Raw genomic sequence first — 12,839 nt, forward strand, 5'->3', positions numbered from 1 at the left:
ATATATACTATTGTGTGATTCTAGTGAGTGCTTTATCATCTCTTATGGGACTACATGAATAAGCTATTTTTCTCAGGTTGGTACGGGCCTAAGGCCTTCATCCATATTAGTTTGCTGTCATCTCTATTTGTATCGTGCTACTGTCATGAGAAACTCCTTTATCTTTGCACGTTAAAGTTTTGCAACCTATGATAAATGGCAATGCTTTGAGTGTTGAGTTGAGCTAATTGGCACTGATTAAATAAACTAATACCTCTCTTTAAGCAAGACTACTATGTTGCTAACTTTACCCATTAAGATAATGAGGGTGCTTCTATTTGTTAGTGTATGTTTCATCAACTAGTCCCACTATTACAGTAATCTCACTCTCTCAATATATGTGCCAACAGGGATGCTCGATTTTGGTGGAACTGCACAAAAACTTTGGGTGCTTCATTGCCTCGACAGCTTCCGTCCTTTCCTATCAGTCGCTAAACTCCGCTTGCTTTCTTCCTTTCCTATCAGTCGCTTGGCTTATCTCGGCTTCCAGTCAAAGGAAATAGTAATTGATATGCTACCTCACACAGGTTGGTACTGGTCTTTATCCTGATTATTGTGCCTGTCATATATATTGGTAATTTGGTATTGTGCTACTGTTTGCTGATTCCATAAAGGACTAATTTGGAGCCCGAACTCGCAGGCAAATCATTACATCGGGTGATTTCAGTAGAACTGCACAAAATGATCAGATGGACAGGTACTTATGCTGCTGCTATGTACTCCAAAGTTCACTCAGACAAGCATCGATGTTGACAAGAAGTGCCAATATTCATTCGAGTATCAGCCGGCGTCAACCAATTGTCAAACTCCAAGTATTAGGAGAGTGAACGCCAAAAATATTGCTTGGTGCATAGCCTAGAAAAACGCAGTCCAGTCTTTGATCCCAACTTGTGTCTTTTGGTTATCGGCACATATGGTAGCGAGCTATATGGCATGGAGTCTAAAGATTCCAGACAAGTTGGTTGACGCGTATATTCATCTGGCACTTAATCAGTCTGCACGCCAAGGATGCTCCATTTCAGTTGAACTGCACAAAAAATTTGGGTGGTTCATTTTCTCAACCGCCTCCTTTCTCGTCTGTAATGTAGAATTTTGGCGAGATACAAGACCAAGATGAGCCAGTAAACTAGTTGGATGAAAGTAGTGGCCAAGTTGCTCAAACCTCCCTCGGCACGAGGCCACTATTTGAGGATAAACCTACAAGAAAAGTTCAGATTGACTGTGCTACCTCTTATGTACTCGAAAGTTTACTCGTACAAGAATTAATTTTAGCAAGAAGTACCTCCGATTGAACACCATTCACCAGTCTGTACCCTAGGTAATTAAAGTTCGTCCATGGATCATATTTGCTGTGATCTCAATCATTTGGATGCATAAACATACTGAACATGTGTATATCTGAATCTTTCTGTGAATTATGTATGAATATTGTCGTGTGATCTATCAATCATTTGGATGCATAGATATGCTGAGCTTGTGTATATATGAATCTTTTGAGTTGTTGATAGTGACGTTGGCTATGAATATGAACGTGTCCTGTGAACCTGAGATTGATATGAATGTTTACCTTTTCTTTTGTATTTGTGTGTGAACTTGTTAGTATGCCTACTGTGGGGTCTAAAACGCAGGTCTCTTATAAAAGTAATGCTGTGTCCAATTTATGTTTTCCCTTCTAACCACATTATATATATTTATATTATTACTATTATCGTATATTTTATAGAGACTTATATATACATTATAAAAACAACCCACATGTTATTAACTTATAAAAGTAAATGTTTAACGGAAGTTGGCAAGGAAAATCCTGGTTGTTTTTGACTCAAGGGCAAGGAAAATCCTGGTGATTGCGTACAAAAGCTTGCGAAGATTTTAAGGACCAATTTAATAATAACGCGCTGATATTTATTTTGAGCAATAATTCACTAATTTCTTAATTATATATATAAAAAATGTGCCTCTCTGGTTTATTCTTTGATATTAATTGCTCCTTCTAACATAACATTATATATATAATGAGCCCACCTAATACGTGTATTTCAAGGAAGTGCAAATGGGCTGGGATTTCTTAGAAAATATAAATGGGCCTGATTGACTTATTTGTTCACCCATCCCAGCATGTGGACTGTACATTCTAGAAAACATGGGTTAAATATATGCCACATTTTTGCAGGCTGACATGTGGGCCAATAGGTCGAAGCCTACGTAGGGCATTGTCAACTTGGTCAAAAATTGATTGTGTCATCCAGAGCCATTGGATTTATATCCAACGGCCGACATGCACCTTCAATCTCTCGTCTTCGTCCTCCAGCGTCGCCGGGACCGCCTGGTCCAGCCTCCGGCGGCTAGCGGCTCTACTTAGCACACATCGCTGTGAAGCACTACCCCACCAACGAAGGTGTAGTGCAGCGGATGAAGGTTAAACATAGCAAAGATGTCATCAAACCGCAGGACGATCGTACCCCCGATGGCGCCATCCACAAAGCCCTTGCCCTCTGGCACCTTGGCCACGAAAACCGGGTACGCAACATCCTTCTCTCTGAGATGCCGCTTCTCCAAAGAAAGACCACTGTCGTGCAGACTCCGCATAGCACCGGTTGCAGCATTCAGCATATTTGGCGGTAGCATCGCCCTACCCGCCACATGCACCCTCCTCGAGATATCCTTAGGTGAAGGTGGCCCGTCCTGAGCACGGATCGAACTCGGTGCCGGCTGGCTCGCACCGGCGCCCTTGTTAGTCTTTCGTTTCCGTCCCTTCTTCTTGATCTCCTGTAATGGGACTGAGTTCTGCTCACAGACCGCCTTCTTGAGCGTGTTGGGGCTGATAATATTTTGCACCTCAGCTATCTGAGGCTCGGTGAAGGCGGGAGCTCGAGGCGTGTCCTGAGAACTGAACGCCAGACGACGCCTGTTGCAATTGGATTTCTCCGCCATACCAGCTAGATCGCGGTCGTCTTGGTTGGGTTCTTGAGAAAGAGGCCCGCAGAACTCGTTAGCGTACCCATGTTCGGCAAAGTACTTATCAACTTTGGTAAATGTACCGTCGTCGTTGTCGTCGCCGTCTAGATCCTGTTCCATAGGGCTGTCCCGATCCTGTGCCATAGGGATGTCCGGCAGGTCCGGTAGCGTTGCGGCGTTCTTGCCATGGCTTGGCGCCGGCACGACTGGCGGTCTTGTCTGTGGGGTGGTGTCCCCCGCCCCCAAAAGAATCTGGCTATTCGGCCAAAGCAGGGGCCAGTTTACGCAGGTGCTGAGGGTCATCTCATCTTCTTCGTCGGCCCCAGCTGGTCGAATCGGAGGTAACAGCTCGTCGCAGCCTGGCAGCACCTGAACCACTTCAACCCTATACATTGTGGGTGGCATTGGATTACCGTGGAACATGGGGTTGCCCGGTTGACCGATTCCGCCCTTGGCGACATCGACCAACTTGGCGCCCACGAAGTGCAGAAGAGTGCAAGGAACGTCGGCGGTGCCCTGCGAAAACATGTACAGGGCGTCAGGGATGCCCAGTCAAAGGCAAGGAGATGAAGTCATCGGCCGAGAGGCTTAGTTACCGTGATGCCGTCGAGCTCGGCTAATTTCGAGGCACCGCCAATGGTGGGCGTGCAACTGACGGAGGGGGCGCTTGCTGGCGAGGTGTCGGCTGGCGTACACCCGGGTGCATTAAGCTCCAATGCCCGTGTCGGCGCCGGAGACACGAATACCGCCTCCGCCGGAGACACCAATGGTGCCGCCGCCGGAGACACCAATGGTGCCGCCGGAGACACCAATGGCGCCGCCTGCATGCTGTGCGAGTTGCTGGCCGTGAAGCTGGGAACCGGGGGAGGCCCCTGTTGGCCGCCCGCAATCCATGTCATCAGCCCATGAATCAACGTAGGCACCATGGCATTGAGCGTCGTTCCAAGTTGTTGTTGCACTTGCTCTTGGACAAGCTCCAGAATCCGCGCCACTTGTGCCTTGAGTTCTTCAACCTCGCGCGTCTGGCTTTCCGAGCTGGTCTTTTTCTCCTTCCGCACACCAGCGGTATAGTATGACCCCCATTTTGTGGACAAGCCTTTGCCGGCCACACGACCAGCTGACGTCGGCTTAGTGAGCTTATCCTTCTTTTTCATTACGTTAAACGCCCTATTTAAAGGGGTGTCGAAAGGGGAGCTCTGAGACGACCCCGCGCTACTGCTTTCATTGTCCTGCGAAAGGAACGTGAACCATTTAGAAATATTGGGGATTAATTAGAGTGCCACCATATGGAGGCTACAATTTAAATACAATCGATCTTAGCTAGCTATCTGTTCACAATCTTCTTGCCCTTCTTTTTCGCAAATGGAGTTCTTCTGTTGAACGGACGTCCTTTAGGTAGGGTGGTCCTGCTTCTTCTTGTGGTGTATGCTGCTACTTCATCGTCGTCGTCATGTTCGATCTTTGGGTCGCTGTACTTGTCGAAGTCTTGCTCATTGGCTACTCCATCCATTCCGATGATCTTCCTTTTGCCTCTCCTCACGACAACACGACTGGGCTTTGACGGATCGGTAATGAACAAGCATTGGTCCACTTGTGAAGCCAGTACCCATGGCTCATTTTCCGCGGTGACGTTTGCGCCTGCAGTCTTGGATTTGGCTTCGGGTATAACCATGGTGGTGAAATACCGGTCTTCTTTTAGGACGCTCATGGCCCATCTGACACGGAACATCGGGACCTTCTCTCCAGCGTAGCTCAGCTCCCAGATCTCCTCGATCCTTCCGTAGTATCTGTCCTTGTCGTTGCCGGTGTAGGATTCCATCGTTACCCCGGAGTTCTGATAACCATCGCTCTTCATGTCCTTGTCCTCGGTGTAGAATGTGTAGTCGTTGATATCGTACGCCTCATAGGTCATCAGGTTGTGCTTTGCGCCCTGTGACAAGGCGAATATGAGTTGTTCTTCCGCGGAAGAATCCTCATGTAAAGGGTACGACAGAAGCTTCTGCTTGAACCAACGCGTGAAACATGAGTTGTGCTCTTTGAGTATATCTCCTTCCGTCCTCTGTTGGCCTCGGTCATTGTACGTCTTCTCAATAAAGGTTTTGTGCTCTACCACCCAAGGATCCACCACATCTATGTGTTGTAGCGCGACTAGGTTTGCTCTTTCAAAGTCAGCGAGTCGACCCTCGAAGTCGACATGCATTTCACGGCGACCCTCACGGTGACCCCATCCAGCGAGCCTACCGAGGTTCCTGTTGACGGGCAGACCAACGGGGTTCTCGATGCCTACATAATTCGTGCAGTAGGAGATGCACTCTTCGGTCAGAAAGCCCCTGGCTATACTTCCCTCTGGACGTGACATGTTGCGAACATATCCTTTTATGACACCATTCATCCTTTCGAACGGCATCATGCTGTGCAGGAACGTCGGCCCGAGTTGGATGATATCCTCCACGATATGGACCAGCAGATGCACCATAACGTCGAAGAATGCGGGCAGGAAGTACATCTCAAGCTCGCATAGTATCACCACGATCTCTTCCTGTAGCCTTCTGAGTTGCCTCACGCCAATCGACTTCCGAGAGATGACGTCGAAAAAGTTGCATAGGACAAATAGCGTTTCACGGACGTGCGCATCCATGATCCCACGGATTGCAACTGGAAGTATCTGCATCATCAGCACGTGACAGTCATGAGACTTCATCCCGCTGAACTTCTGCTTCGCTGGGTCTAGGTATCTGCTTATATTCCCCGCATAACCGTAAGGAAGTTTTACTCCTAGGAGGCAGGTGAAAAACTGCTCGATCTCCTCCTGACTTAGAGTGAAGGACGCGGGAGGGTAGTCATTTCCACTCTTCTTGGCCTTTTTGCCTTTGCGACGACTTTCTGTGTCCTGCTTCGCCTCATCATCATCATCATCATCATCATCATCATCATCATCATCAGCATGAAGCTCCTGCCTGATGCCCATTGATTTCAAGTCTGCCCTTGCTTTCGGCCCATCTTTGGTCCTCTCTGGCATGTTGAGCAGGGTACCAAGCAGACTCTCGCACATGTTCTTCGTGATATGCATGACATCAAGGCTGTGAGGCACATGGTGGATCTTCCAGTATGGCAAGTCCCAGAAAACAGACTTCATTTTCCATACCTTCAGCAGCGGCTCTGGTGCCTTTCGCTTCGTTCCCGGCTCTGGCGCCTTTTGCTTCTTTCCCAGCAGTGGGCAGTCTTTCCAATTTTTCAACAGCTTGTCTATTTCCTCGCCGCTCCTCGTACACGGGCGTTTTCGGGGTTCGGTTTTACCATCGAACAGATCCTTGCGTTTCCTCCACGGGTCATCGTCACGAAGCAACCTTCGATGTCCCATGAACACGGTTTTCAAAGACCCGGGATGTCTATCTAGCTGGCGATACGTTGTGTCATCCATGCACCTTACGCATCCAGAAAATCCATGGACTACCTGCCCCGCGAGATATCCGTAACCGAGATAGTCGTGCACCATCGTGAGCAGTGTGGCTCTCATAGGGAAATATTCTTTCTCTGCAGCATCCCACGTATTGGCTGGCGTTTTCCACAGCGTGTCTAGCTCCTCCTTCAGCAGCCCCAGATACAGATTGATGTCGTTCCCTGGTTGTTTCGGCCCTTCAATTAGCGTCCTCATGTGAATGTACTTCCTCTTCATGCACAACCAGGGGGGAAGGTTGTACATCCGCACAAACACAGGCCAGGTGCTATGTGTGCTTCACTGGCTGCCAAACGGATTGACTCCATCGGTGCTCGCGCCCAGCACGATGTTCCTTGGATCCTTCCCAAATTCTGGGTATTCGAAGTTCAACGCTTGCCACTGGCTCGCATCCTTAGGGTGACTCAGCATCTTGTCTTTTTTATTTATCTCCGGATCATTTCCGTCATCTTCCTGCTTCTTCTCCTCCCTATCCGCGTGCCAACGCAGGAGCTTTGCTACCTTAGGGTCCGCGAAATACCGCTGCAGACGAGGAGTGATCGGAAAGTACCACACCGATTTTCGAGGAGCTTTCTTCCTCTTCTTGTATCGAGTGAAGCCGCACACCAGACATATGGTAGACTCCGTGTGCTCGTCCCGATAAATGATACAATTGTTCATGCACACATGGTATTTCACGTGCGGTAAATCCACAGGACACACGATTTTCTTCGCCTCCTCGAAACTGGTCGGGCACTTGTTCCCCTTGGGAAGACGTTCGTGCCAGAATGACATGTTCTCGTCGAAGCATGCGTCGGTCATTTTGTGTTTTACCTTCATCTCCAGAGCCATGAGCGTTACTTTCAGGCGGGTGTCCTCGGGCCTGCATCCTTCATACAATGGAGTAACCGCGTCTATCTCTAGTTTATCTAGCTTGGCTTTCTCTCGGGTGGCAGCTCTTGCGTTATTCGTCTGCTTGAGAAGCAGCTCTTGAATATGAGGGTCCTGCACCCAGCCTCCATCGTCGTCTGCTCCGGCATCTTCATCTTCATGATCATGCCCTTCGTCTTGATCTTCCTCATCATCATGTACGACATCTTCTACATGATGACTGTGTACAGCATCACCTCCGTGATCATGTCCTGGAGGTTCTTCGTCTTCTCGCCCGCCCTCGCCGCGGTGGTACTTGTCTTGTTGCCCTTCCTCATTTCTTGCCCAGCGCCGGCCATGGACGACTTCATAGTCATCTTCATCACCTTGCCACCGATAGCCATCCATGAAACCACGCAAGAGCAGGTGGTCCCGCACCTGCCCGGAATCCGGGTCCGCAATAAGGCTCTTCAGCTTGCATCTTCGACACAGACATCTTATGTCTGTCTCATTCTTTTGAAGCATCTCGGCCTTCGCGGAGCTCAAAAACCTATTCACGATGCCTTCAGTCATCGTGCGGACCATGGTCGCCTGCGGGGTAGAGCAAAACGATATTTTAGAACCAAGAAAAAATTTGGCATGACCTTCCCCAAAAATAGGACCAACAAGAATGCATAGTGCCAAAATTCTCGCCGAAACGGAAATGAATCAAAACATTCCGGCAAAATATTGGCAACTATCGCATTTCAAATACCGGTACCTTCAAACACAAACATATATGCAACACCACATACACATGCAACACCACAAACATACATAGATCTAGCTTGGCCACAAAAAGTGCATGTGCACGTTGTTGGAGCGAGCTAGGGAGAAAAAAAGTAGATCTACATCATGAAGATAGCTTTCCCTTACTTACCTATCAAAAAAAGGTAATTTCACCACTTAATTTTGATGAATCTATGGTGGAAATGAGGTGAGGAGGAGGAGATGGCCGAAAGCTTGGAGAAGGAGGTGGAGGAAATGAAGTGGGGAAAGTGAGTGGGTAGGTGTGGGGCTGTCCAAAATATCTTGTTGGGGTCCCAGGTTACTAATGGCGCACCACCAGCAAATGCGCCATTAGTAACCAGGGTTACTAATGGTGCACCAGCAGGTGGTGCGCCATTAGTAGTTTTGCAAAAAAGTAAATATATATATATACTAATGGCGCATCTTCTCACAGTGCGCCATTACTAGTTTAAACTAGTAATGGCGCACTGTGAGAAGATGCGCCATTAGTAGTTTTGCAAAAAAAAGAATAATAAAAAATTTGCAGTAATGGCGCACTGTCTGCTTGGTGCGCCATTAGTAGTTAGAACTAGTAATGGCGCATTGTGAACTTGATGCGCTATTAGTATGTATGGAAAAATGGAAAAAAAATTCATACTAGTGGCGCACCCTGTTTCATGTGCGCCATTAGTGTCTTCCACACTAATGGCGCATCACAAACATGTGCGCCATTAGTATATAGTAGTGGCGCACTACTTTCCTAGTGCGCCATTAGTATCAATCCTATCTATAGCCCTTTTCCTAGTAGTGTACGATGCCCATCCAACGGCCATAGTGCTTCTTCAACCTCTGGTCTTCTTGCTCCAGCCGCCCAAAACAGTGCCGGTCGTGTCGCATGCTCCTGCCTCCCGTGGCCGGCTGTGCTGCCGCAGAGACCTCACCGCCCCTACTATTCCCACCGCTAGCCAGGCCCTGCGGCGACGCTAGCCTCACACCGCAGCCGAACCAGTGAACCCTCGTACTCCTCTCCGCGCAGGCTTCCACTGTCGCGTCTTCCCCGGCTCCGCGTCGTCCCCTTCCTAGGCCTCGCCGTCGTCCACCGCCGTGGTGCTCTACGTGCGGCATGGTCAACGTTGTCAAGGAACGACTTCCATCAGAAGAGTACTGTACGTGGAGAGGCTGACAGCTGGGTCCATGGCCACAGCCCAGTTTTTTTGTGATTTGCCAAGTAAGTCCCTTTGTCAGGCCTGTTGGGCTGCAAATCTTTCAAGACGAGGAGAGCTTTCATTCGGCTGGCCAAGAAAATGGCCCATCAGTAATGAGAAATGGGCTGTACATTTTTAAAACACATCAAACCGGCAATTAGTTTCAAATATCTTTTTTTCATTTCGAGATTTTAAATTACATTAATTTTTATGCGTGGGGAATTTGTTTGATTTTATATTGATATACATTTATTTTTAAAATCAGTTTGAATGTGAGTCAAAATTTCGGGATTAAAAACAGCTCGGACCGCACTGAAATATGCAAAATTTCCTATAATTTTTTAACCGTGGCCACAATATGGGCTGTAATGCTAACAAAAAAATATGGGCTCCAAAAAAACCTTAAGAATTAGCAAATGGGCTGTAAATTATTAGAAATAATGGCAGATGGGCTGTATGCTGTTTTCCACAGATTTGAGTCTTTCCTAAGAAAAGGTTGACGCACAAGAAGTGACTATTGGATGTCCATCGAACGGCCGTCGTTCTTCTTCATTCTCTGCTCTTCCTGCTCCAGCCGCTCAAACAAGTGCCGGCGGGACTGCCTGCTCCCTCCTCCCCGCGGCCAGCTGTGCTGCCGCGCAGGCCTCACCACCCCACCATACTCCCATTGCTGGCCTAGCCATCCCTCTACTCACCCACACCTGCTGTTATTCTCCGGCGACGGCAGACGAACCAGTAAACCCTTGTACATTCGTACTCCCCTCCGCGTGGGAAACAACTGCCGAGTCTTCCCTGCCTCCGTGTCATTCCCTTCCTAGGCCTCACCATCGTCCACCGCCCTGGTGCTCTCGGCGCGGCCTGGTCAACATGATCAACGACTGACATGCATTTGAAGTGGACTGTACGTGGAGAGGCCGACAGCTGGGTCCACGGCCCCACGCAAGGAAATGCCTCCTTATTACGCGCAAAATAATGATTCCTCCACCTGACATCAGGGACCCACCGAAAGGGCCTCCGTATTTCGCGAGAAACAACGTTACCGCCGCTGACAGCTCGGACCCACCAGCTATATCTTCGCATGCAAGGAAGTGCCTCCTTATTAGGCACAAAAATGAATACTCCCACTGTTAGCTGGGACCCAGTAGAGTGGCAGGCTGACTTGTGGGCCTACTAAGTTGACGGGGACGGAGGGCTTTGTCAGCTTAGTCAATATGCACGATTCTAGCTCCAGTGACTGTACGATGTCCATCCAACGGCCGTAGTGCTTCTTCAACCTCTGGTCTTCTTGCTCCAGCCGCCCAAACCAGCGTCGGTCGTGCCTCGTGCTCCTGCCTCCCGTGGCCGGCTGCGATGCGGCGGAGGCCTCACCGCCCCTACTACTCCCACCGCTGGCCAGGCCATCCCTCTACTCACCCACACCCCATGTTATTCTGCCGCGACGGCAGCCTCACACCGCAGCGAACCAGTGAACCCTCGTACTCCTCTACGCGTGGGCATCCACTGCCGCGTCTTCCCTGGCTCCGTGTCGTCCCCTTCCTAGGCCTCGCCGTCGTCCACCGCCCTGGTGCTCTCGGTATGGCATGGTCAACGTGGTCAAGGAACAGCTTCCATCGGACGAGGACTGTACGTGGAGAGGCTGACAGCTGGGTCCACGGCCGCAGCAAGGAAGTGCCTCCTTATTACGTGCAAAATAATTATTCCTCCACCTGACAGCGGGGACCCACCGGATGGGCCACCGAATTTTGCAAAAAAAACGTTTACCCCTGACTGCTAGGACCCACCAGCTACATCTTCGCACACAAGGAAGTGCGTCCGGGCAGAAAAAAAACAATTCGCCCCCTGACTGCTGGGACCCACCAGCTACATCTTCGCAGGCAAGGAAGTGCTTGACAGTCGGGACCCTACTTGTTGAAGCGTACGTAGCGTTGTCATTCTGGTCGCGAACGTGTACATACATATATACTGGTGGATGTAGAGGCGCGCATGTGTCGTAGTAGAGGCGCGTACATGTCGTAGTAGAGGCGCGCACGTAGCATGTACACGTACGTACAGCGGCCAGGGTGCAAGAAAGAAAATACGGCCACGTATGTGTACATACGGGCGGGGTCTCGAACGCCTACTCGCGCATACGTACGGCGAGGGCTCGTGTACCTGGCTGGGTCGGAACGGAGAAACAACATCGTCGTCGTGTTCATGGGGAGGCAACGGAATGTGTCGTGTTCATGGGGAGACAACGGAATGCGTCGGGTTCATCGGGAGGGCTTGGACGGAACAGGCGATGGAAACGAGGCCTGGCGTACCGCAAAACGGAGGAAACGAACCTCCTACGTTCGGAACGGGGTCCTGTTGATCGGGAGGGGTGTGGCGTACCGCAAAACGGAGGAAACGGACCTCCTACGGTCGAAACGGGGGTCCTGTTGATCAGGAGGTGTGTGGCGTACCGCAAAACGGACGAAACGGACCTCCTACGGTCGAAACGGGGGTCCTGTTGATCTGGAGGGTTGTGGCTTACTGCAAAACGGACGAAACGGACTTGTGTTGGAGCGCTACGGTCGAGATGGGGGTCCTGTTCATCGGGAGGGGTGTGGCGTACCGCAAAACGGGACTCCACGGGATACTGTTCATCTCCACCGTCGACCTCCTCCAGCCTCCACGTGTTGGGGATTGTAGCAGAATTTAAAATTTTCTACGCATCACCAAGATCAATCTATGGAGTATTCTAGCAACGAGGGGAATAGGAGTGCTTCTACATACCCTTGTAGATCGCGAGCGGAAGCGTTCAAGTGAACGGGGTTGATGGAGTCGTACTCGTCGTGATCCAAATCACCGATGATCCTAGTGCCGAACGGACAGCACCTCCACGTTCAACACACATACGGTTGGGGAAGACGTCTCCTCCTTCTTGATCCAACAAGGGGGAATGAGAGGTTGATGGAGATCCAGCAGCACGACGGCGTGGTGGTCGATGCAGCAGGGTCTCGGCAGGGCTTCACCAAGCACCAACGAGAGGGAGCGGTGTTACGGGAGGGAGAGGGAGGCGCCAGGGGCTAGGGTCCGGCTGCCCTCCCTCCCCCACACTATATATAGGCCCCCTGGGGGGCGCCGGCCCTAGGAGATGCAATCTCCAGGGGGCGGCGGCCAAGGGGGGTGCCTTGCCCCCCAAGCCAGGTGGGGCGCCCCCACCCCTAGGGTTCCCCAACCCTAGGCGCAAGGGAGGCCCAAGGGGGGCGCACCAACCCACTAGGGGCTGGTTCCCCTCCCACTTCAGCCCATGGGGCCCTCCGGGACAGGTGGCCCCACCCGGTGGACCCCCGGGACCTTCCGGTGGTCCTGGTACAATACCGGTGACCCCCGAAACCTTCCCGATGGCCGAAATTGGACTTCCTATATATAAATCTTTACCTACGGACCATTCCGTAACTCCTCGTGACGTCGGGACTCCGAACAACTTTCGGGTTACTGCATACTAATATCTCTACAACCCTAGCGTCACCGAACCTTAAGTGTGTAGACCCTACGGGTTCGGGAGACACGCAGACATGACCGAGATGCCTCTCCGGTCA

Source organism: Triticum urartu, chromosome 7A (assembly GCF_056163025.1).
Source record: "Triticum urartu cultivar PI428250 chromosome 7A, HENAU_Tu73, whole genome shotgun sequence".
Taxonomy (NCBI): Eukaryota; Viridiplantae; Streptophyta; class Magnoliopsida; order Poales; family Poaceae; genus Triticum; species Triticum urartu.